This window comes from Pogona vitticeps, chromosome 2, assembly GCF_051106095.1.
Source record: "Pogona vitticeps strain Pit_001003342236 chromosome 2, PviZW2.1, whole genome shotgun sequence".
NCBI lineage: Eukaryota > Metazoa > Chordata > Lepidosauria > Squamata > Agamidae > Pogona > Pogona vitticeps.
This window is the reverse complement of record NC_135784.1, coordinates 102,309,664-102,334,558: the sequence shown is the minus strand read 5'-3', so window position 1 is coordinate 102,334,558 and position 24,895 is coordinate 102,309,664. Positions and strand designations below refer to the sequence as shown.

The 24,895-nt window shown below is 39.0% G+C and overlaps 1 long non-coding RNA gene across 1 annotated transcript in view; it reads right to left on the bottom strand.

Moving 5' to 3' along the window:
- LOC144586828 (uncharacterized) overlaps window positions 1-24,694 on the bottom strand; it is a 58,241-nt gene extending 33,547 nt beyond the window's left edge. Inside the window, exon 1 of the long non-coding RNA XR_013541882.1 lies at window positions 14,169-24,694. This is a non-coding gene — a long non-coding RNA (uncharacterized LOC144586828). The remainder of the gene's footprint in view (window positions 1-14,168) is intronic.
- Window positions 24,695-24,895: the final 201 nt, after the last annotated feature.

Genomic DNA, 24,895 nt, shown 5'->3' with positions numbered 1-24,895 from the left:
GTCGAAAGACAAATATTGCATTGTACAGCAGCTGTCAAATGCAGCAAATGGATAACATCGCATCAAAGTATTCCACTAGAGACTATAACTTCTTCCTATATGCAGAGCACAGCAGAACATCAAATTCTACAAAAGTGTCCATATAACTGATGCTCTGCTGTTGTTGCAAGGCAGGGAAAGCTATTAGCCAAATGTTCAGCCGTTCTTCTGTGGAAAAACGCACTTCTCTTCACATTCTCCTGGGGAGGCAGAACTCAATTAGCATTTTTTGTTTGCATCTCTGTTGCCATATGTCTAGAAATACAGGGTGTCAGTGTTCAGGTCAGGGATTCTGACACCTGTGCATCCTCCCAAGAGCCGTATAGAACTTTATAGACCTCTAAGGGAAAAATCATAAACTTAGATTAGACTAGAACTAGTGTGCAAAGAGAAGACTCCCTGGAAAAGACCTTGATGTTAGGAAAGTGTGACGGCAAGAGGAGAAGGGGACGACAGAGGATGAGATGGTTGTACAGTGTCACTGAAGCTACCAACATGAATTTGACCCAATTCCAGGAGGCAGTGGAAGACAGGAGGGCCTGGTGTGCTCTGGTCCATGGGGTCACGAAGAGCCGGACACGACTTAACAAAGTGTGCAAAGGCAACAGAATTAGATGCAGGTTCTCAACCTGTGCATAAAATGACATTTCCTTCTGGGAATGATAGCAAAAAATTGACCTTTCCTTCTGGGAATCATTTGTCATATAGCAAAGAAAAATATGAAATCCCAAGTTCTGGATGAGCAGAGCCATCCCATGGTGCAGTCTGAAAGCCAAAACACACAATCAGAGGATGACACATGCTGTTTTATACCAGTTGGTGTCCTCTTCCTTTGCAATGTGAAAGAGGTCACTCAATGCGTTTCCCCTACCTTACTTCATCTCTTCTATTCCATCAAGTATTTGACTGCCAGCTTGTATCTGGGGTGGCATGAGGGCCAGCCAAGGCTGCCAACAAGGAGGCATGCTGCCCTAGTAAGGTGTGGAGCCTCAAGCAGCAAGTATTTCTCTACACATAGAATCCAGGATGAAGAGCATTTTAATATTGGTGCATGGGCTCTCTAGTTGGTTTTTCTTTGTTTCCTGAAGATAAAACTGTAAGTTGGCTGTTTCCTTGGGACAGAACTGGAGGGCTAGGATAACACTATCTTTACCGTAAGTGTGAGTTTGCATTTCTGTGCTTCAGCTAAAGACTGAGCCATAGACGATTCTGTTAAGAAACATCAGTGTGCCTGCCACACCTTTCATTACAATAGGAATGAGGCCTGGTGGTAACTGATAGATCCTGTCCTTGACAAAGAAAGTTTTCTTACTTTTCCATGTGTTAAACTGAGAACTTTCATAACAATAGGAATTACAATTGAGTCTTTAAAAAAAGAGTCTAGTTTATGAATGTGAGCTATTATGCTTCTGTATCCACAATTCTAAACACCAACAACTGACGTAAAATTGTTGCACAATATTGTGCTTGCATTGCCAGCAGGAAACAAGATGCCAAACTTTACATAACAAAGGGAAGTTCGAATGCTGATGTTTTAGAAGAAGTAGCCATGTTACTCCGTGCAAGCATACCGAGCAAAAACAAAATAAAAATAAAATTAAAAAGACAAAAATGTTGTGGCAGTGCACGAGAATTCTAATAATTTCAGATGAAACATCCAAGAAATCTTGCAATGTTTCTCAATGACAAAAAAAAAATCTTTTGTAAAGAAATCTTTTTTTTCAAGGAGAAAAGGGTTCAATTTCTTACTTAGATCGAGGAACTTTGAGATCCATATCCATAGTGCAAAGTAGATGAAAAGACCTAATACCAAACTGAGTCTGTTGTCAGGTCAAGCATTCCTCCTCAGCCCATCTACTTGGAGAAGAATTAACTTCAGCCTCTTTATTCAGTGTTCTTAAGAGACAAAGTTTAATAGTAGCATAGCAAAAACTACACTTTTCATCTATTCAATTATTGATGTACCTTATTTGCACACACATCCCATACACAAGTGCATTAAGTAATTTCAACACAATAAACTCAGTGTATATAAAATAAAATCAGGAACAGAATAAAACAGCCACCACTTGGTCAATGGGGGAAACCAAAATTTCAGACTTTGATATGTGACACACTAGTAGTAGGCATCCTTCAGTCTCGAGAGACTATGGTATCGTGCCCTGTATGGAGGACTTGGAACAGCGTCTAGTGTGGCTGAGAAGGCCAATTCGAGAGTGACAATCTCTTCCACACTGAAGACAAATCCAATCTGTCCCCTGTCCAGCTCCCTGGTTTTGCTGCTTTTGTGACTTCCTCTTTGCCTCAGCCTGCTGGACCTCTTCAAATTGGAAGAGGCCATGATGCAATGCCTGCCTCCAGGCTGAACACTCAGATGTCAGGGTTTCCCATCTGTTGAGGTCTATTCCTAAGGCCTTCAGATCTCGCTTGCAGACGTCCTTGTATCGCAGCTGTGGTCTCCCTCTGGGGCGATTTCCCTGCACTAATTCTCCATACAGGAGATCCTTTGGAATCCGACCATCAGCCATTCTCACGATGTGCCCAAGCCAACGTAGACATCGCTGTTTCAGTTTAATATCTGTTTAAAAAATGTGACACACTACTGTGGCAAAAATAATGAAGTTGATAAGTGAAAAGCTGCCATCCAATGTGCCATGATAATAAAATATATTTTGTGTCTATATTTTCACTGGGAGCGGCACTACTCATTCTGATTTTTTTTACCTACTAAAGAGTTATTGGCCTACAGTTTGAAAAAAAAACTTTCTCATTGACGCAAATATCTAATTCGGGGAATAGAAAAGTGACTTAATGTTTGACTTGTCTACTTCTAAAATAGTGTCCCCTCAGCATATATCCACAGAGAATTCGTATTTTATACAGGAACGATCACTTTGAGCCTTGCTATATTTGTTAATAAACACATTTTCTTAAATTCTTATGTCTTTTAAAAAGCATCTGCATGACCATCTGTAAAATATGCAAACACATGTGATTAATCTTCTCTATAACCTTACTGCAGCCATTTTTCTTCAAGAAAGTATTCGTTTTCTAGAGACATAGTTTATACTGAAAGCACATTTACATTTTATTATCTCTAAATGCTTAACTACCATAACTAATGCTTGATTAATAAATAGCTATCTTGTGCTCTACTTTAAACTTCACGATTTATATGCAATTCTTACTTGATGTTGACTGTGGCTCTTTCTAAAACAGTTGTATGGAATGACAAAAGGTCAAAATAAGTAAAACAGATTTAATTCACAGTGTCCCATAAGCTACAATTTATTGTTCTCCGAAACCTAATTAAATCCTAGGCAAGTCATAAAGTTTATAGACCTTATTAAAAATTGGAATTGGAGGACAAGATCTTAATGTGTTGTGGACAATCATCAGACTTGCAAATCTCTGCCCGGACATGCTTATTTTGTGGACGTCTAACAAAGAAGCAGTAAATTGTTAACATAAAAAGCATGTCTTCAGCCTACTTATGCAACAGGACATCAACAATCACTTAGACAAAATGGTGGCCTTTGGAAGATGCAATCAATTGCAAAATGGCAGCTTTATGTTAAAATGGAAAAAATGCAGATGCAACATTTCACCCTTTTTGTTATGTGATTTTCATCTTGACAAGCTTCTCGTTTCCACATTAAAGTTACTGAGGCATTACATATTTTAAGTTACTCAATGTTAAGAGAAAAAACTTTCATGACAATAGGTAAAGGTTCCCCTTGACATTTAGACCAGTTGTGTCCGACTCTAGGGCACAGTGCTTAACCCCGTTTCCAAGCCATAGACTCAGCATTTGTCTGAAGACAGTTTATGTGGTCACATGGCCAGTGTGACTAGACATGAAATGCCGTTACCTTCCCACCAAGGTGGTAGAGTACCTATTTATCTATTTGTATTTGCATGCTTTCGAACTGCTAGGTTGTCAGGATTCATGACAATAACCACTACCTAAACTTCATAATACAGAGAGAAATGGAAAACTAACAGGCCTTCATAGCTGTTAAAGAACATACTGTTCTACTCTGTTGGTGATGGCAATCACATATTATCACTCTAACAACCTGCATATTTCTAACATGGTAGCTTTGTACCGTAAGGCAGCTGAACTGGTCTGCACATTTGCGGTCGTCCTTATGAAAGCACAATATCTCTAAGACAGAGGGATCTGAATAAGGAAGGGCACAATTGGTATCTGTTTGATCTTTTTGCTTGTGCTCCAGATACCAAAGTTCTATACTGTTCCAGATACAAACCTTTTGTACAAACCCAAGGGAAATAACCAAGGAACTCTTGGGCAATGACTCAAAGGCATTGGCATCACTGGGCTGAGGATATTTTGCTGGTTTCCCTTGCTCTTTTGGCCTCTCCCAATCTTCAACAGCTGTTAATTATGTCTATGAAGAAGCACCGTTTCCACTGCCCAGAAGTCACCAGTCTAGAATGGATGGTTTGCTAGAACAGCTTCAAGAATATATAACTGAATCTGGTCATACATCAAACAGATATAGCTGTTTAAGAGCTGACAATCATCACCAAAGATCAACTACAAGGGTAACAGACAAGCAACATCTTCATGAGGTAAAACAAAGGCAGACCTGCGTTGTGCAATTGCTAAAATGGTGAAAGCAGTTTATTAAAGGTTAGATGTCATGTAGACTTGTCTAGACTCTCTCATAAAAATGTTTTGGTAGAAAGGCAAAAATTCTCTAATATGCATAGTAATTACCCCACAACTGCGTGGCTGTGAAAGCATGTACAATTGGATCAGGTAACAGAACTTCAGTCAGCTGTGTCCCTTTGGTAAACAAAGAGTATTAAATTGTAAGAAACAGGGAGTGAACTGGTTCTACAACCTAATCATTGGCTTACATTATGGGAGGATACCTTTCAGAGATCTCTTCGTACTGAACAAAATCATTTAAGTGTTACTGATTTCATATCAACAGAATACTTAAATCTTAGAACTGCAGAACTGGAAGGCTCCCTATACAGATTTTTACAGTAAACATTAGTTGTGGTTGTTCTAGTAGGCAAATAATTCCCTTCATGATTTTGGGAAATAAATTCTATACCAGGATAATGGCACTGTAAGAGACATGATAAAAAATTTTACTGAAACCCCCAAATGTTAGCAATAACAGAACCAATTTAGAGGGTCTTACCCAATTATGTAACATAGCGCAAGAAAGAGTTAATCTTATGGAGCATCCCTTGGAATGAATGCAGGCTCAGTGGCTTATTCTACCAAAGACACCTTCTTTAGATAAAGTTTATAAATGTGTGCAAAGCATGAATTAAATATATCAAATCATTGAAGGGATGAACAACTGAAGAAAAATTAATTAATTCTAACTCTCTCAAAGACTATATTGAAGATGCCCTATCCGCTGAATGGAAAATTCTCTCTCTCTGTATGTGTGTGTGTGTGTGTGTGTGTGTGTGTGTGTGTGTGTGTGTGTGTGTGTGTGTGCGTGCGTGCGTGCGTGCGTGCGTGCGTGCGTGTGCATGTGCGTGTGCGTGCATAGATGATACCAAGAATAAAACTAACACCTGACAAAAGCAGCTCAATGAAACCACAAGCACCAAAGACCAGGCAGATCATTTGGTAAAATGTATACTGTATTACAGTGTCCCTGAAGAGAAAGAAGAGAAATCACCACAGAAAACTTACCTCGATGGTAAAATAAGCATTAAAATTCCAAATTTGGAATCAAATCATAGGCTGAACAACTTAACATGGGGAAAATAATCTATGACCAGTGTGGCAAAGTTCCCCCTCTACTACTATATCCCCATCCCCAACTAGCTACATGTTTCACAGGTCATGAGGAGGTTTTTCATCCCCTGCCATAACAATGGCAATGGAGGGGCACTGGGTACTCTAGGACAAAAATGGGGAGGGAGAGCAGAAGAAAATGGCTCACTTAAAAGAATAGACAAGTGTAAGTTTTGACGACAGTAGCAAGTGACAAGCAAGTGATTAGTCACAGTGATAGAATATGAAGTCCTATATAGCTTGGTTCCAGGCTATCTGAAGGACCATATCTTCCCATATGAGCCTTCTCACCTCCTAAATTCTTAATGGGAAGACTACCTTCTCAGGCATGTTTTATGGGAATGTGAGAAGGGGCCTCCTCTGTGGATGCTCCCATGTTGTAGAATGCCCTCCTTCAGGAGACTAGGTTAGCCCCCCCCTCTCTTGTTCTTCCAGCAACATGCAAAGGAATTACTTTTCAAACATGCTTTTAATAACTACTCTGGGCGTTAAAGCTAGACTCTCCGTGAAGTCTTGGTTATTTTCTAAGTGTGTTTTTACTGGCTCTTTTAGTGTTTCTTAGATGATTAATTTTTATTCTATTGCGTGCTGAATTGTTTTTAATTGAATAATTTATTGCATTTTTAATCTTACTTATATTTTAATTATAGTCAGCAATCTTGAGTCCCTTTATGGGAGAAATGCAGCATAGAAATTAAATTAAATAAGTAAGCAAGCAAGTAAGTAAATGAATATATAACTATGATGAGGTAGATTCATACCGGGCCTTATGAAACTGCCAAAAGGGGATGAAGTTACAGGAAACCTGTTTAAGTTCTCTGTGATGCAACATTGTCGGTTGAGTCAAGAAACTGCAGAGTAGCTTAGTTTCTCTTTTTAGAAAATGTTAGCAGGGTTGATGTTTTATTATTATGGAGAACACAGAAGTGTAAGAAATGGGAGTCGAATACTCTTGAAGTTTATCTTCCTCTTTTGAATATATTGAAGCTGTGTGATAACTGTTTCTGAAAATATCATTAAATGGTTATGAATCTGACCTCCCTAAGGAATGGGAATATCAAATGTGCAGTCATGAAGCTCTGCTTTCTTCCCCCGCCCCCAATTATATTTCATTTATTCTCCATCAAATTTGGCTTTTCCAGATGAACAGAATCTAACAATAAGACAAAGAGAAACACTGAATTAGGCTTTACGTTCCTGTCACATAGCAGTGAAGAAAAGGCAGCCGCTCACACAGAGTTGGCTGTGATGCTACCATTTACCAACAAAGAACAGAGAGATGTTTTTAAAAGTTAAACATGCCTCATTAAAGTAATTCCCTTTATATTTAAAGGCACCTTTCCAAGGTTAAAGTGGCACCTTGTACCAGCATATGCATCCCACGCAATTTCAATCATCATTGTTGTAGTAATAGGGACCATTCATTTTACACAGACAGGTGTCCAATGCCAAGGTGTCTAGCCACATAATGGAAATTATAGCAGGAATTAATTATATGATTAACAGTTCCGTAAAATGACATGACAGAGCAGTGTCCACAACTGAAGCAGAGGTCCAGTGGCGGAACATAGAGGTCAAAAGGATTGATTAAAATGTGAATTTGGACCAAAAGAATGTAACGGAGGTGTCCTGAATTCAAAAGAAATAAAAGTACATGCGTATACTCGAGGTGAAGAAAAACTGCCCGGGGGGGGGGAATGATAATAGACCCTAGAAGTGGGAGAGGAATGAATAAAATGCGGAAGTGTTAGTATCTTGGAAGTATTTTTATCAGCACATGGTGTTAATCGACCATATTTTTCATCATTTAAGCAGATTGACTAGTCTTATTTGGGGTGAATTATACGGCAGAAACTCCACAAGAATAATTTCTAGCTCTTCTCTGTGCACTCCCTAAAGAATTATCTCACTTCTCTCTCCTCCTCAAGTATATTTTATCTACAGTATTTGCCTAGTGATTTTAATACATTTCTCTAATGCGTACTCCAGGAAAAGAGATTTTCAAATTGTAATCAAGATCATGCCAGTTTCCTTTTTTTTCTTTTCTGCTGCTGCTATGTAAGTGCAAGAGGCACCACTTGGGGCAAGACAATGAACCTATTGGCTTTATAAAACTAATTCAACTTCTTCCTTACAAGAACAATATAAAGTTCTTTTAAGTATGGTCTCATAAAAAAAAAAACAGCTGTGTGAACTTTGGTGGAACTGCTTTGGCTTTTAAAATCAAAATTAGAAAATTATTTTTAATTTTTTAAAAAAATTAGATAAAAATACGAGTACAATTTATTTGTTCCAATCTGCAAATAAAAGCCATGTGTGATGTTCAATAACCAAACAAAGCAAGCTAATTTTCATCCCAGAGGTGGCAGAATCTTGAGCTGTGATATTCAGATGCTCACATTAGTTAAGCACCTGCTGAACATAACCACATTGTTATACTACCAGCTAGGGATAGACCGGAGAGAGAGCAGGAGACACACTCACACCGACGTAGCTAATACTACAAGACAAACTGAGGTGACATAAAGGTGATGTGAAGACTGTTTAATGGAATGGTGAGGTCTGCCTTACCAGCCATGCAGTTCTAGGGTATTCATTGACTCTCAGAGCATCTTCAGAATATAGTGGCGAGGGCACAGTTCCTTGCATTGAAGTTAGAAATGGGACTTATTAAAGATAGCCCATAATTAGAGCTAAATGGTCATTGATGTAACAGAGAGTTAACTGAGGGTGACTTTCCATGATTGTGAAATCAGACCTCAAAGGTAGAGCCATAATCAGGGTGTGGTAACTGGGGTTCTGCTGCAGGACACAAAAATTTAGAGCATAGTGAAAATCAGAAGTGAATCTAGTGATGACTGTTGGGAAAATGAACAGCAACACCTTTTGGGCCAGCTCACTTTCAAAAAATAGAAACTCATTTTTAGAGTGGGGGAAACCACATTCTCATCCTCTTTTTTCATGTCCATACCTCAGGACAGAGTGGATGAGATACAGCGCCAATTGCTCCAGGTATTGAAATTGCTGGTTGTGGTTCTGTTCAAGGAAATCCCGTGTTTAGGTCATGAACTGTGACATTCAGATGCTCACATTAGTTAAGAATTTCCTTCTTCAGTCATAGGCTATCTCTACCATCTGTTTCTGGCCCAAAGACCCACTATTTCAAAGATATCCCTCAGCATTTAAACTAAAGCTGAACTTTTATACCAACATTAAAACTGCTTTGCTCTTCTATGCAGGGACCACCTTTTTGAGCAATGTATCCCTTGGGCAGCAGGGATGGGTCGTTAGCCAATTACAAGAGGGAGAAAATATTTTGATGAATGGGCAGTTTTTGGTGCACTCTGCACTTTTAACTCATAAATTCTACAGAAAACCAGGTAAATGGTGCATGGCTTATTAATGAACAGAGCTCGAAATATCAAATTATCTCATCAGCCGGAAATGCAAAAGACTCGCAACTTATAGTTTTACTTTAATGAGGCAATTTAGGAATAGACAAACTCTTCTGTGCCATGCTGTGTCTCCAGAGATGGACCCATACAATAATATCCTTCTTTTCTTTAAAGGATGGGACAGCTGCAATGAAAAGTTTTCCAGACGTTCCAACTCCGCCCTCCAGTAAGGGTGAACTTACAGACCTCACCTTGCATTGTATGACTGAAAGCACCATTAAGCTCATGATGAATTGCAAGCCGTAAGACAGATATAGGCTAATGAATGAAGAAAAGCCTTAAATCTCACTAAAGCCAGCAGAAATGCAAAAGCTCTTCCTAGCAAAGAATCAAATGGAACCATTAAACTGTGAAAGACTCTTCAAATATGATTCCACTAGTGTACTAAAACTGCAGTGAACCATCTCTCTTTCTCTCTCTCTCTCTCTCTCTCTCTCTCTCACACACACACACACACACACACACACACACACACACACACACATTTCCTACAAAATTCTAGTTCAATCTCTCTTACTTCCTTGTTTTTCTCTCACTTCCTCGTCTTCCCTTATACTCTGAATTGTTTCATTGCATCCTTCCTTGTAGAACTTGTTTAATATCTTCAGCAGTGCAGTTCAATTACACCAGTATTAGGACTAGAAGATCTGTCACAAGATCCCAAAGAACATAAATGAAAAGCAGATTTTAAAAACTGAGTGTGCTGGGATTAAGAGAGGTTGTTGTTGTTGTTTAGTCATTTAGTCGTGTCCGACTCTTTGTGACCCCATGGACCAGAGCATGCCAGGCCCTCCTGTCTTCCACTCCCCCCCGGAGTTGGGTTAAATTCATGTTGGTTGCTTCGATGACACTGTCCAACCATCTCATCCTCTGTCGTCCCCTTCTCCTCCTGCCTTCACACTTTCCCAACATCAGCGTCTTTTCCAGGGAATCTTCTCTTTTTGCATTTGACCGGACTCCAGACCAAAAATGTGGGATCATTATTTCTTGATTAAAACATGGAATCTGAGGATGAAACTGCATTTTGCTAGACCACTACGAACTATTGCAAACATGATTGTGTGAGTTTTTTTGACAACATGATTGAGATAAATCAAAGGAGAAGTCCTGTTTGACTGTATGTAACATGTACAGAGTGCAGATAACCCACATCTTGCCTTCAAAGCTCTATAACTGAAGGATGGTCTATGGTGTCCTTCCCTGTGACATGACACTCAAGGCATTACTACAAAGACCTATGGGCTTGGTCCACAACATCCACATAATGTATGAGGAGAACATTGGTTAGCAATCTATTTGCCAGAGGAAAACACTGGAGAGTTATTTAATTCATTCCAACACTATCCAGACAGTTTCAAATACAAAGTACATCCTTGACACTGTCGTTGCCAAGCCACAGGGACCCTTGGGATCTAAAACTTCTACCCATAGGTCCATTGTGACCTCACAAGCTCTTAGAAAATGGTATATGTTCCCTGCTCACACACGTTTTCCCTTGGGCTGGGACTTCCCCACAGGACCCATGATTCAGGCCACAAATCATCTTTGACAGGAGCTATATGATCCTACTACTTTTACTCTAATTGTTTCATTAGTATTTACAGTCATGGCTAAAAACATTGGCACCTTTGCAATTCTGTCAGAAAATGCAACCCTTCTCTCAGAAAATTGTTGCAGTTGCAAATGTTTTGGTACTCACATGTTCGTTTCTTTGGTTTGCGTTGGAACAACACAAAAACACAGAGAAAAAAAGTCAAATCTGATACAACCTCACACAGAAACCCAAAAATGAACTGGTCAAAATTATTGGCACCCTGTCTAAATTGTAAGAAATCATTGCTATTCAAGCATGTGATGCTCCTTTAATTTGTATTTAAAGACACACATGTCACAAGTAAGAGGTGTGGGCAATATAGTAACCACACTTGCAACCAGTTAAGATGGAGAAGAGTTGACTCAACCTCTGTGCTGTGTGTGACACTGAGCATGGAGAAAAGAATAAAATGTAAAGAGTTGTCTGTGGATTTGAGAGAAAAAAAATGTGGAAAAACATCCACAATCTCAAGGCTACAAGTCCATCTTCAGATATCTTAATGTTCCTGTGGCCACTGTGCACAATATCATCAAGAGGTTTACAGCCCATGGTACTGTAGCTAACCTCCCTGGATGTGGACGGAAGAGCAAAATTACTGAAAAATTACAATGAAGGGTTGTTCGAATCGTGGATACAGAACCCAGATTAACTTCCAAAAAAATTCAAGCTGATCTGCAGACACAGGGTGCAACAGTGTCAGCTCACACTATCCATCACCATCTGAGTGGCAGGAGACTCAAGAGGACACCACTGCTGACACAAAGTCATAAAAAAGCAAGACTGGAATACAGTGGTGCCTTGACTTACGACCATAATCTGTTCCAGAAGATGGATGTAACTCGAAATGGTTGTAAATCATAGCACCATTTCCCATGGGAATGCATTGAAATGCATTTAATCTGTTCTGGCAAAAAAAAATCCCAAAAAGCAAACAAACCCCCCAAGACCCATCACAGCACAGAAACATAACACCCCCCAGGCTCAAAACCATGCTGCAAAAACACCCAGAACAGTTTTTAAAAAGCAGAAAACAGCACCTTACCTTACGAGGCAGCCCAAAGCCTCCTTGCAAACACACAAACACGCTCACTCAGAAACAGAAGGAAACAGTCTCAAGCCTCCAACGACAACACACACTCTCTAACTGCTAGGGTGAAAGAGCTACAAAGAAGCAGCCTTGTCTCCACCTACAGTTAGAAATTTGAATTTCCTGCCTTTTCCCCCTGCCTTTTCCTGTTTGTAAGTGGAAGCTCCAGTCGCAAGTAGAAGCAAAATTTTGCGGCTGGAGCTGGTCGTAACTCGAAATGGTCATAAGTAGGGACGTTTGTAAGTTGAGGCACCACTATATGCCAAAACTTATGTGACAAAACCACAGTCCTTCTGGGAGAATGTACTGTGGACAGATGAGACAAAAGTAGAGCTTTTTGCTCAAGGATATCATGGCACTGTTTACAGAAAAAGAAATGAGGCATTCAAAGAAAAGAACACAGTCTCTACAGTCAAACATGGTGGAACTTCAAAGATGTTTGGGGTTGCTTTTCTGCTTCTGGCACTGGATGCCTTGACATTGTGAACAGTATCATGAAATCTGATGATTACCAAAGAATTTTGGGGCGCAGCATAGTGGCCAGTGTCAGAAAGCTGCCTCTCCACCAGAGGTCATACGTCTTCCAGCAGGACAATGACCCAAAACACACTTCAAAAAGCACTCAGAAATTGTTACAAACAAAGTGCTTGAGAGTTCTGAAATGAACAGCAATGTGTACAGATCTGAGTCCCATAGAACTCAGAGAGAGTTCTATGATACCATTGAACTGAGATTGAACTGAGATCTCTCCCTGTGGAGAGATCTCAAAACAGCAGTTGGGAGAAGGCATCCTTCAAATCTGAAGGCCCTGGAGCAGTTTGCAAAAGAAGAGTGGTCCAAAATTCCAGCAGAGAGGTGCAAGAAGCTCATTCATGATTACAGCAAGTGATGGATTTCAGTTATTTTTCCAAAGGGGGTGCTGCTAAATTTTAAGTTAAGGGCGTCAATAATTTTGGCCACAGCATTTTTGTGTTTTTGTGTGGGATTGTATCAGATGTGACTTTTCTTCTCTTTTTTTTTTTCTGTTGTTCCAATGCAAACCAAAGAAATGAACATGTGAATACCAAAACATTTGCAACTGCAACAATTTTCTGAGGAGGGTTACATTTTCTGACACAACTGCAAGGGTGCCAATATTTTTGACCATGACTGTACTTAATTCATGCCATGAAATTCGTTTTAAGAGATTTGCACCCAGACTGATCCTCTGCCAGTTTCTTGTGGGGTGGGGAATCTACTGGATTAATTTTTTTTTTAGAAAAAGAATTTTGTGTGTATAATTTGGTTACAATCCCGCAAAATACACTAGAACACTATAACTAAATGATGGATATGAATACATATGTGGGTGCATGGCTGTTCATGGCTACACAGAGATATAAAAAATTCACACAGGCATGTGTCTTCAAAATACATGGAAATAGTTTTTTTAATAAAAAGAGGAAGGAAGGAAGGAAGGAAGGAAGGAAGGAAGGAAGGAAGGAAGGAAGGAAGGAAGGAAGGAAGGAACGAACGAACGAACGAACGAACGAACGAAGGAAGGAAGGAAGGAACGAAGGAACGAACGAAGGAACGAAGGAACGAAGGAATGAAGGAACGAAGGAACGAAGGCAGGCAGGCATAGTATTTTGTAAAATCTTATTTACAAAAACATGCATTACAGGCCATCTAAAGACATGCTTTTGACAAATAGGCAAACACTCCAACCACTCCCTTTGGTTCCTTTTCAATAGCTTGTGACCTTTGCCAAGCTCCACATTACTTTCAAAATTAATGCACTGGATAAGTGCAATGAATAAACTTCTTAGAAGGCAAACCAATTTCTTCAGCATCACCCATCAACATGAATATATTTTGTCTTTGTGCTTAGAATAATGACTTTTTTCAAAGCCAAATGGAAAACAGTGTTAATGTAGTTTCATGGGCAAAACCTGGGAACCCTGTAAATTATCCTACTTAATGGACTTTAGAATTTATTTAGGGTAAAATAAATTCTGAAGCTTCAAAGCTCCAAGAGAACAGGCTCAAATTGTTTATTCCTGAGGTAGTCAAAGCACATGCGCTCAATTTTACAGTGGCATACTCACCATTTTGTGAGTGTACTGTAATGAATTTCTGAAGAAAATATATTTCAGAATAAGGTACACATTTTTCAGTGCTTTTGGACTCCTTACTCAATAAGAAAGTTTAAGGACTCACATGAGCACTGGAACTTGCTTTCTCTTCAGATCTCAGTTCACATCTGACTCAGATCCTTAAGGCTGAGAAGAACTGTGAATGTAATTCAACTGTTGTTTTTCACTGCAACATTTCCCACTGCTGAACAAACAAATAGTTGCAACAAAAACACTGAGCATCAGTCAGCCACTTAGGCAAATACCATCTGTTGCTCTGTTGTGCAACTTAGGTAAAAAAAATTGCACGTTTCCTCAAAACAAAATATTGGGAATTGAGTAGAAAGAAAATATACCTCTCCTGTAACAGCAAATATAGTCTCCTGGGAAGAACATCTGGATTTCCCCAACAAGAAATAACCGTTACACAGTTTTGAATTTCAGCTGAAGTTTCTCTAGCTGCACAGCAGAAGTGTAGGGATTTACAGAGCATAATTAGTTTCAAGTTTCCCATTGTAGTCTACCCCTTTTTCTAATCAACTGATACTTACAATCTCAGTAACTCTCTCTGAGACGTTAGTAAGAGAAAGAATAAAAAAGTTTCCATTATTTACAGATCAACTAAAAAGTTTCCATTATTTACAGATCAACAGCAAACTAAGAACCTGACTTGACTGCTTTCAGCAAAAGCCTCAGCAGACTTACTGCAATCCACAGACTACTGAGAGGGAAAAAAGTCAGAGCTCTCCTTGAATTCAGGGGGAGAAAAAGAACGATTAGCTAGAACTAGATAGATGGACAGTCACCCCAGCTCAGAAAGGTCCCTCCCCGCCAAACCCATTAGATCTGGTATGCAAGTTTGCAAAAACTCCAACAAAAAGGAGCAACTGCTTCTTTTGTGAAAAAGGAAAATGAGTTTCTGGAAAGGCCCTTCTGATTAAGAGTTTATATATCTAGTAAAACTCCTTAGCAAGAGGAAGCTGCAAAATTCTGTCCTGTGTACTCTCCTTCATATTTTCTAAGATTTTTTTCAAAGACATACAAATGAAGTTTTTCAACTTCCTGACATAGCAGTTCCATGGATAAGTAGGTCCTTCTGGAAAGGCAAAGTCATACAGACCTGACAGGATCTCACCCAAGCTGCTGAGGCAATTTGCAAAAGATTTAGATTCAAAACAAGCAGGGCCTGTTGTTTATAAAAGTATAGAAGCATTAAAGTATAGCGTACTTTCAGAGGTGCACAGTATTTTTTTTTCTCACAATAATATTTACTATGAACACCTAATTGCCCTATTTAAAAAATGAATGTGTTAAGAATAAAAGGCCACTCCCGTACACAATACATTTTAGGCAGGCTAGTTTTTGCAAACTAATGATCCATTACCCATTTTTTATGAACCATCAAGTCTCTTCTGACCTATGAAGCAGTGACCTCCGAAAGCTCTTACCATAAACAGTTGTGTTCAAGTCTGGCAAAGTAAAGGCCATGACTTCCTTTACTGAGCTCACTTATCCTACTTCAAACCTGTTTTTCCACTGCCTTCCACTTCACCTACCAACATCTGAATGAACCAATTTTCCCTGTCAGCTTCTTTCATTGCCCAGCTTTCACATCCGTTCATAGATATCAGAATACCCCCATCTCAGTAATCTTAATCTTAGTCTCCAGCAACACATCTTTACTCTTAAGTATACTTTCCAACTTTCTGTCCTTTTCCTTTATTTTATTCTTATACTTTTATTAGTTTGGGTTGATGATTGAACTAGGATATAGAAAGACTTTAACAATTGTGATTTCTTCATTGCCAAGATTAAAATGATGTATTTTTCTACAGTCATTATTTTTGTCTTATTAATGTTTAACTGTACACTTCTGCATTTTTCTTTCTTTAACCATCATCAGTAGTCAGTTTTAATCATTCCTGTTTTTCCGCCCAGCTTTCCATGTGATATGTACAGCATATAAATTGGGCAGATAGGGAGATAAAATACACCCCGTCTGACATCTTAACCTATTGGAAACCATTTGGTTTCTCCCTGTTCTAGCCTAACAATAGCCTCTTGTCCAAAATATAGTGATCTAACAATAAAATGTTGCGATGCATTCATTTATTTGACGAAGACCCATAGTTCCATGCAGCCAAATGCTTTACTGCAATGTGCAAAGCACAGACTGATTTTTCTTCTGATATTTTTGATGCACTACAGTGGCCAATGTATATTTTCAATATGGTATTCTGCAACTGGCAAGAGTCCTTCCAGTTGTGGGGGTGGACTTTCCATCTCTTAGATAGCAAGGATTAGATTCCCCACCCACAGTTCACTAGGAAAAGATGGATGATGTTCTCAAGACCACAGGTGTAGCCATGGCAGGACTTCAATTTAAGGAGGAGAGAGAATCAGGGGAGGAGGATTGCTGGAGGCATGGAAGGCCTAGGAGGTATTGTCACTGCTGAAGAGGTCAACAGCTGGATGGGAGACATTCTGCCTCTGTGATTCTGAGACCAGGTGCTGGGTAGAGTTGTTGGTACTGCTGGAGAAGCCGCTAGGCTCCATCAGAATTAGGCCAAGCATTGAGAAGCTTGGAGGCTCGAGAACCAGTGGCAAGCCCACCCCACCACTAGCAAAGGAAGAGCAAGGGCAAGCAGCAGCATCTCAGACACCTCCTGGTCAGCCTGCCTTCAGGTATCTGGAAGGACAGCCTCCACCCCACTCTGTGAGAGAGTGCTGCCAGGTCCAGGTAGAGTTTGGCTGTGCCTCTCAGGAGGATCACTGCACCCCATGGAATGGCAGCTTCAATGGGAGCATAGCAGGAGGAGAAACCTTTGCCACTCACCTCCAGGGACAGTGGATCACCTCATACGTCACCCTTGTTGCATCATCCTGTGCCTGATACATCTGTGAGGTGTCCTAGAACTGGTAGAAGAGGCAGCACTACAGCCTTCCTCGTTAAAAGACCTTTGTGGGGCAGAGCCCCAAAGACTGTAGGAATGAAGCTACAGTGGGGTCTTGACTTAAGAACGGCTTGAGTTAAGAACATTTTGACTTAAGAACCACTCTCATAGGAAAATATTGACTTGACTTACATACTTAGATTTGAGTTAAGAACTGAAAAAACCACGTGGGAGGCAGGGAAAGTGCAAAATGTGAACTTTCAGTTAACTGTTGGCCAGTGAAAAGGGTGCCTGTCTGCTTCCTCACTCCTCCCAGCGTTTAGAGAGTGGATTGGGAGACAGTCTTCAGACTGCCTGGTACTGTACTGCCTGGACTGTATTTTCCCTGCCTTCCCTGAACCTTTCTTGACCTAAGAAAAAAAGAAACAAAATATCCCCTTCTAGTGGTCGAAGGCGGAATAGCAGCTTCCCATTAGTTTCTATGGACGGAAAAGAGCAGATACGGATCAAATGGTTTTCAATGCATTCCTATGGGAAATGCAGATTTGACTTGAGAACTGCCTTCCAATACAGATTAAGTTCTCAAGTCAAGACCCCACTGTAACTCCCTGACAACCTGAGTTGTTAATTTTTAAATTTTTTAACCCTTTAAGAGTTCTATTGCTCAAATAAGGCGCCAGCAACTACTCTCTACATTGCTATGGACAGTACGCTCACAGGTATATACACCATCTTCTTTTCATGATTGCTGCTCAGTCTGCCTGCCTGTCCGCTCACCTGTAGTTCACTTGTCACCTTGCAGCCAGGTCAGAATTTTCAGCCCAGGCTCCCTGATTGGCATATTAATCAAAAGGGGCCGAGGAATTATTTGCCTACCCTCTACCGATTGCCCATGGGACTTATGGGCAGGTCAGCGCTGTATCCAAGCTTAAAGAGGACACAGTCAAGGCAGGTATTGCAGAAGAAAGGATAGATAGTTGGGACTTCCACAAGGCACCAGCTGGTTCTAGGAGGGTCCTTTCTGGATGCTTTTGGATCATGGGATTCAGAGGAGAATCAGCCTTTGAAAATAATCCAGGCCGCAACTGACTTCCAATTGTGGGATTTAGGTCTGAAATGGACCTAGGAAGCCCTCCAAAATCTGAGCTGGCAAATGTTCATTTGTAGCCTACAAAATGACTTGTGGACTTATATACCAGAAGAAAGGAATAAGGAGGTCTCCTGCCTCTCAGCCTAGGACCCTCTGCAGGCTAGGTTTTAATTTTAATAAAATTGTGGTACAGTTTTATATCCCGTCACTGGTATCTTGCCTGTTTATTTCCTGAGTGGGGGTCAATAGAGCCACACTAGTGCTTCTCAGTCTGCCGTTTCCAGTCTGCTTCATTTCATTGATTCCAAGTGTAACAATATGTAAATGTTCCATTTCTTGCTGTATGAGACCCTGTTTTATTTGTGTGGCATTCACCCCTGGTGCCCCTTGCTTGACCATCAAGCCTCAGAGCATACGAAGGCAAACAATCCCCTCTTTTACATTGCTGCCACCAGGTGATCACTAAATCACCGTTACTTCAGAAAGATTCAGGTCCACACTTCAAGGTCTTTTAAATAGAACTTTTGTTTATTGATTAGAGTTATTGACAGTGATTCATGGATGTCTTCTTTAAGTCAATTTATGATTAACAGCAATCCTCTATCTGATAATACACACCTAACTCTAATCATACCTCAGAATTCCCCAAACTCCACACTCTATCCCCTTCCCTCTCTCCCACTCCACTCTTACTGACTCTGTTCCTCTTCCTCTCACTCTGACTCAGGCTCCGCCTCTTATAAGATCTCGCTCGGCTCTGCCTCTCAGCAACATGAATATGCATGACCAATTACATAACAAAACATGAACCATTGACCTAATCAATGGGGAACACTACAATTTGATTCATATATCTCACATTCCATGTTCAAAGTATATGTCATACACATAAAATATTCAGAATTGGCTTGAGAATCACTTCTGTGGTCTCTGGAAAAGGCTCCACCAGTGCCAGTACCAGCTGCCCATCAGGAGTTTCTTTGCCCTGAAACTATAAATTCTGTGTGTTAATTCCTAAAGATGGTGGGTGAGCCTTCATCTAATGTCTCAACTTTGACCTTTCTACCTCCATAATAGAATCTAGCCTCCCACTGTTATTGATGTCAGCTTCCATAACACACTCTGTTCCCCTAACTATGTTAACGTCTTCATCCAAGACAGGAATACGAAAAGAAATTTGTCTATCCTAAAACTTGAAATAAAACTACATTATGGACTAATCTACATTTGTTTATAGCAAATGTATACAGTATTTGATAAATCTGAGATGAAGAGATCCTATTTATTTTCTTATGTGTTGCTCATCAGAGGAAAGATAACGCTCTTGGTCGGTATATGAAAGTGCCCAGCAAGGTCATGGAGGGAAACGACATAGATCCACAGAACACAGGAACCAACTGGGTCCCCACCCCACGCCCTTTGTCCAATTGTAACTTTAAAACTATTTGCTCAGATGAGATCCTTTTTGAATATTTTTTCATTCAAGACTAAATACCTGATGATTCTGAGCCATGTTTTATATGTAAAAGCAAAGATACATTTGTACCTATGGCATCGTCAGACATTTAATTACACTGCAGCAAGACGCTAATTGCAAGTCACATAACAAGGTATTAGATTTGCCACGAGTGACAGTAAATGCACTTCAAGCTGGCTCTTTTTTTTAAAGTGTGCTCTCTCTCTCTCCCTCTCTCTCTCTTCCTTTGAGCAGTGGTGTTTGTTTGTGGACCGGGCTGGGATTAGCTCTATTAATCTCCCTCATGCTTTTGTCTTCCCTGAATGTGCACTTTATTACCCTGTATTTGGTTTGCTGAATCTCAGGAACAATATTTGCTCTGCTTCACTGATCCAGAAAGATCTCTGTGTTGTAATGGTTTGTGCCACAAAAACATGAGCAGGTGTCTTCACACACTCTTATGTGGTCCTTTGTTACCAGCCAGCCAGTAGCAAAGGAATTGCCTGCCTGGTTCCAAATATATAGAAACATGGGGGTTTATGATTTTCACCAGCTGGCACTCGTATACCCCAGCATAAGAGCTCCTCTATTGTTTATTTGGCTTGTTTACTTTATTTGTTCTGTTTGTCCAAGTAAACATGCAATTTGAATGGGAGAGGGATCAAGCAACAAGCCAGAGGCAGCTCCCTATTTTATGTCCACTCTCTGTACATATAGTTTCTTATACTTGTAAATAAACAAGTACTTGCTCCAGAAAGTTGAATTTTTATATCTCATGTTTTAATATTTTAATATTCTGAACATGTTTTAAAACTATTTTTAAAAAAACTTACGTAAAAAATGCAAAAATACAATTTTGCCTTTTTTAAAATGTATGTAATTTTTAAAAAATCTGATATATGGCTTGAGAGGCATTCCCCCCCCCCCAGGTAATATATTAAGTATTCAGACTGTATCACCTACCTATAAGAATCCTACAGGTCTTTGTGTAAAGTTTGCATAACTTGCTGCAGCTAATTGTGGCTAATTGGTGAGGTGCTGATGCCTATTTCAATCATGTGCTTCATAATGGGATTTATTGCAGATGTAAAATGTGCCCTGAAATCTCATGAGTTGGCTACAATTAGCCTTGACAATAAATTTAACATAAAAATCCATTGCATTCGGACCAAAACTTTATTTGAAGTTTATTAATGTGCATATTAATATTTCCTGTCCCACACACCATCACTGCAGAGGGGATTGTGCAGACATTTCAAACTGGTGACACATTAGTGCAGGAATTATAGAGAGCCTAAAACCTCATGGTGGCCTGAGCCAGTACGTTGATTTCTAGCTTCTAACCATGCTGTAGCATTTTTGCTTGCCCACAGTATGACATTAACATAACAGAGGTGAGTAGAGAGGTTGCAGCATACAGTCCCCAGATTCTGAAAAAGCACCAGAGAGTTCATTGAGATTGTGTAGCATACCACAATTTATTTCCAATACAGAATATGGTGATTCATTTTTCTTCCACCTTTTCTCTAAACTTCCAGCTTTGGCAGGGGGAATCACTCCTGGGATTCAAATAGCTCAGGAGGAGCCCAAGAACAGGAGGAAACTATCTGTTCATCCACTCGAGCACAAGTGGGCAAAGCGTAACTCAGGGGCCAGAAGCAACCTACAAGTCTCCAGAGGCCCTTTAGAAAGACTGTTTTGCGATAAAGTAAATAAAGCCAGTTTGCAGTCAACTGGAACCCCAAACTCTTCTCCCAAAACCCATAACAAGCAGGCAATGGCTTCCAGAACATTTGTTTTGATTTTCTGATTTTCACTAATTGATTCATTCAATTTCCAGTGAGTCCTGGGATGGAGAAAACAGCCCCTGAGCCATCTAAAGTTGCCCTGCTGGAAATAGTATGAGGGGTGAGCTGGGGATGCTTCTGGTTCATTTTGGTTCGCAGATAAACCATGGAGCTCCTTGGTCTTTGATAAAGATTTGAAAAAGGCTTCATACAATGAGTGATTATTATGTTTTGAAAGAAAAAGAAACATAGCTTCTTGATAATTGCTAATGAAGAGATGGAGATTTATCTATAGCTAGCTTCCCTCCATGGGAGCTGTGCCAGAGCAGGCTGACAGTCTCTCAGTGGCTGAAAAAGGAGGGAGAAGCAGCTTAAAATATCGCACTCCTTATCTGATTTGCAAGAACCAACTAGGAATTTAGTTCAACTTAGCCAAAGTTAAAGCTGACAAAAAGCAGCTGAAGGTTTTAGAACTGGCTTGGAGATCTGAGTTAAGATGAGACGAAAAAAAGGCAGCGGAAGTGAAACCTTTTGAACCTTTGTTGATTTGGCAACAGAAAACTGTAGTGCTTGTTCTGAAAAGCAACTTCAAGAAAATCTAGGAGCTATTTGTAAGCATAAGATTGTTAAGCAACAAATTGTGTGTGTTTTTTTTTTTAAAAAAAAAAAAAGATAGAGTATGTGTGCTCTTCTCTTGGGAGATTAGTTTGTTGTATAGTATTTTGATGCGTAGATGCCAGACAAAGTGAAGTGAGGATTTCAAATAGATGTGTGAAAGATCACATCCCTCAGACAGAAGCTTATCTAGACTTCAAACAGTGGATTCTTCCGAGAGAAAAAAAGAACTAATAAAACAGACGGGTCTCACGAAACTCATACCAAGAGAAGCAGTATGGTGGAGGATGATAAATTTCTAACTGAGTTTTTTAAAAATTGGAAAAATTCTATGGAGCTTTTAAAATAGAGTTGAATATGCAGAAGATAGCGACACAGCTAAAGGCAGAGCTGGATAATTCAATATCAGGAGTTAAGGAGTAGCTGAAGACATTGGGATCAAAAGTTGAGGAAGTTCATAAAACAATTAAAACTAGTGCTGTAAAATTATACAGGCATGAAGCCAAACTGAGTGATATTGATAAGAAGCTAATTGATTTGGAGAACAGAAGATGGAGGAAAAATGTAAATGCATGATTTTCTAGAAGGAGGTGCAGAGGATGGGATAAAACTAGAAGATAAAGTGTTCAAATGGATCAAGACAGTGGCACCAGACTTGATTTGGGTTCAAGAAGAGCTGGAGAGACTGCAATAAATGCGTTTCAAGGATGGAGTCAGAATGCTGCCTAGAGTTGTTGTTGTTGTGAGATTTATATATATATTTTATAAGAAGTTGTTTATGAGAGCAGCTAGAGAAAGATCTGGACAGTTGTCATAGAGCCACTCATGTACATATATCAAAGAAGAATATGGATTTAAAAATGTTAGTGGTAATACAGTCTTAGTAGAAATACAAGCAAAAAGGAAAGAGTTGGAATTATTCTCAGAAATTATGTACTGGGTGAAGTGTTATTTGAGGAGAATTAGTGAATATATTGAGGAAAATTGGGAGAATAAATTTTATTTATTTATTTATTTATTTATTGGATTTTTACCCCTCCCTTCTAGACCATGTCTACTCGGGGCGGCTTACAAAATAAAACGGATCACTATCAAAATATATATACAGTAATCATAAAAATTACAATTGCAGTTTCAATTAGAACAATTAATTTAAGGAAGGATTACCAGGATGGAATAACATAAGAAAGGAAAAATAAGAGAGACTTAGTTGACTGGAGGGAAGGCCTGCTTGAATAACCAAGTTTTTAACTGGCTTTTAAAAACACCCAGCGAGGGTGCCAGCCGAATTTCAGTTGGAAGGGTGTTCCACAGCCGAGGGGCCACCGCCGAGAAGGCCCTGGATAGATATCTGATGGAAGAATCTATTAGAGAAGAAGAAATAGAGCAAATCAGTAATAAATAAAAAGTAGAAAATACTCCAGGAATTGATAGAAGGTATAAAATTTATAAAATTGTGAGAAAAGTGTTGGTACCTAAATTAAAGTCCCTTTTTAACAAAATAACAGAAGGAGAGGATGTTCTGTTATCTTACAAACATTCTTTATTAACTCTGAAAGCAAATAAAGACCCAATCAATCCTGGTGCTTATAAACCAATCTTTTCAGTAAATTAAGATGCTAAGATACTGAAATATTAACAAAGAGACAAAATACTTTTATTACTTAACACATTAAAGAAGCTCAAAGAAGAAAACAGGAGGACAAATGGCAGATTTTACCTGGAGAATATTAAATGTAATAAATGTTATTTAAAAAAGAAAATATTAAGGTACAAATAATGTCATCAGATATCTTCAAGGCATTTGATTGTGTGGAATTGCCAACATTAGAAATTATAACAAAACAATTAGGTTTGGGGGAGTATTTTAAAGGTATGAAAAATCTATTATATTCAAAAAAACATTGCAAGGGTGTTAGTAAATGATGGTATAACAGAACATATATTCCTAGGCTGTGGTACTTGACAAGGATGTCCACTTTCATCAGTATTTTTGCTTTAGTTATAGAGTTGTTGGTGAATGTTATTAAAGAAGATAGATTAATTTGTGGTGTGGGCTTTAAGGATAAAGAGTAGTTTATTTGCTGGTGATACCTTATCAACAATATAAAATCAATTAATGGTTATAGATCATGTACAATTATGTTTGAAAATATTTTGAGAGATAACAGGTTTACATATGAATGGTATGAATGGGAAATGCTGTTGTTTAATTATGATAAAGATAAAAAAGACAATTACAAAAATGATGTTAATATTCAATCATTTATTAATATGTGGATATAAATGTTTCAAAGAATTTAGAATGTTTGAAAGAGGAAAACTAATAAATTGAAGTAAACAGTTTAGATGATTTTAAGAAGATTGTGTCAAGTATTTCTTTTTGAGGTGTGCTGAGCAAAGCAGAGTTACAACGAGCCTTCAAGGTCCTCGCAGAGAAGAAAAACAAGAGACAACAGCTTTTTCATTAAGGGTTATATTACATATGTCCAGTCTTGACAAAATACTCCAGCAGCACGTCCTCTAGCAAATCTCCAAACTCTCCACACAACATGTGTGTTCCTATGTACAATGTATAGTACATATGACCAATCAGGTAACATTGCCTCATCTTAGGTGATCTCATAATAATTAAATCAGCTTTCTGCCTAGTCAGCATGACTCAGCTCTATACACAGCTGTACAATATGGCTGATTAACAACTTCCTTTATACATTTAGTTTAAGATGTTAATTTCTTCTATTATAATCCTTGTAATTTCCTGGCAGATTGGACTTCCATAGTTCGGTAGAATAGAAGTATATAAAACAAAGATTTTAATCCAAGATTTTAAAAAGCATTCATGTTGTTACTGATGAAGAAGAGTTGAAGATAATTGACGAAGTGCTGAAAGATTTACAAAATATTATTGATAAATTTTGCAATGGAGATTTTTAAAAAGTAAGGATTAATAAGAAGAAATCTTTAAAA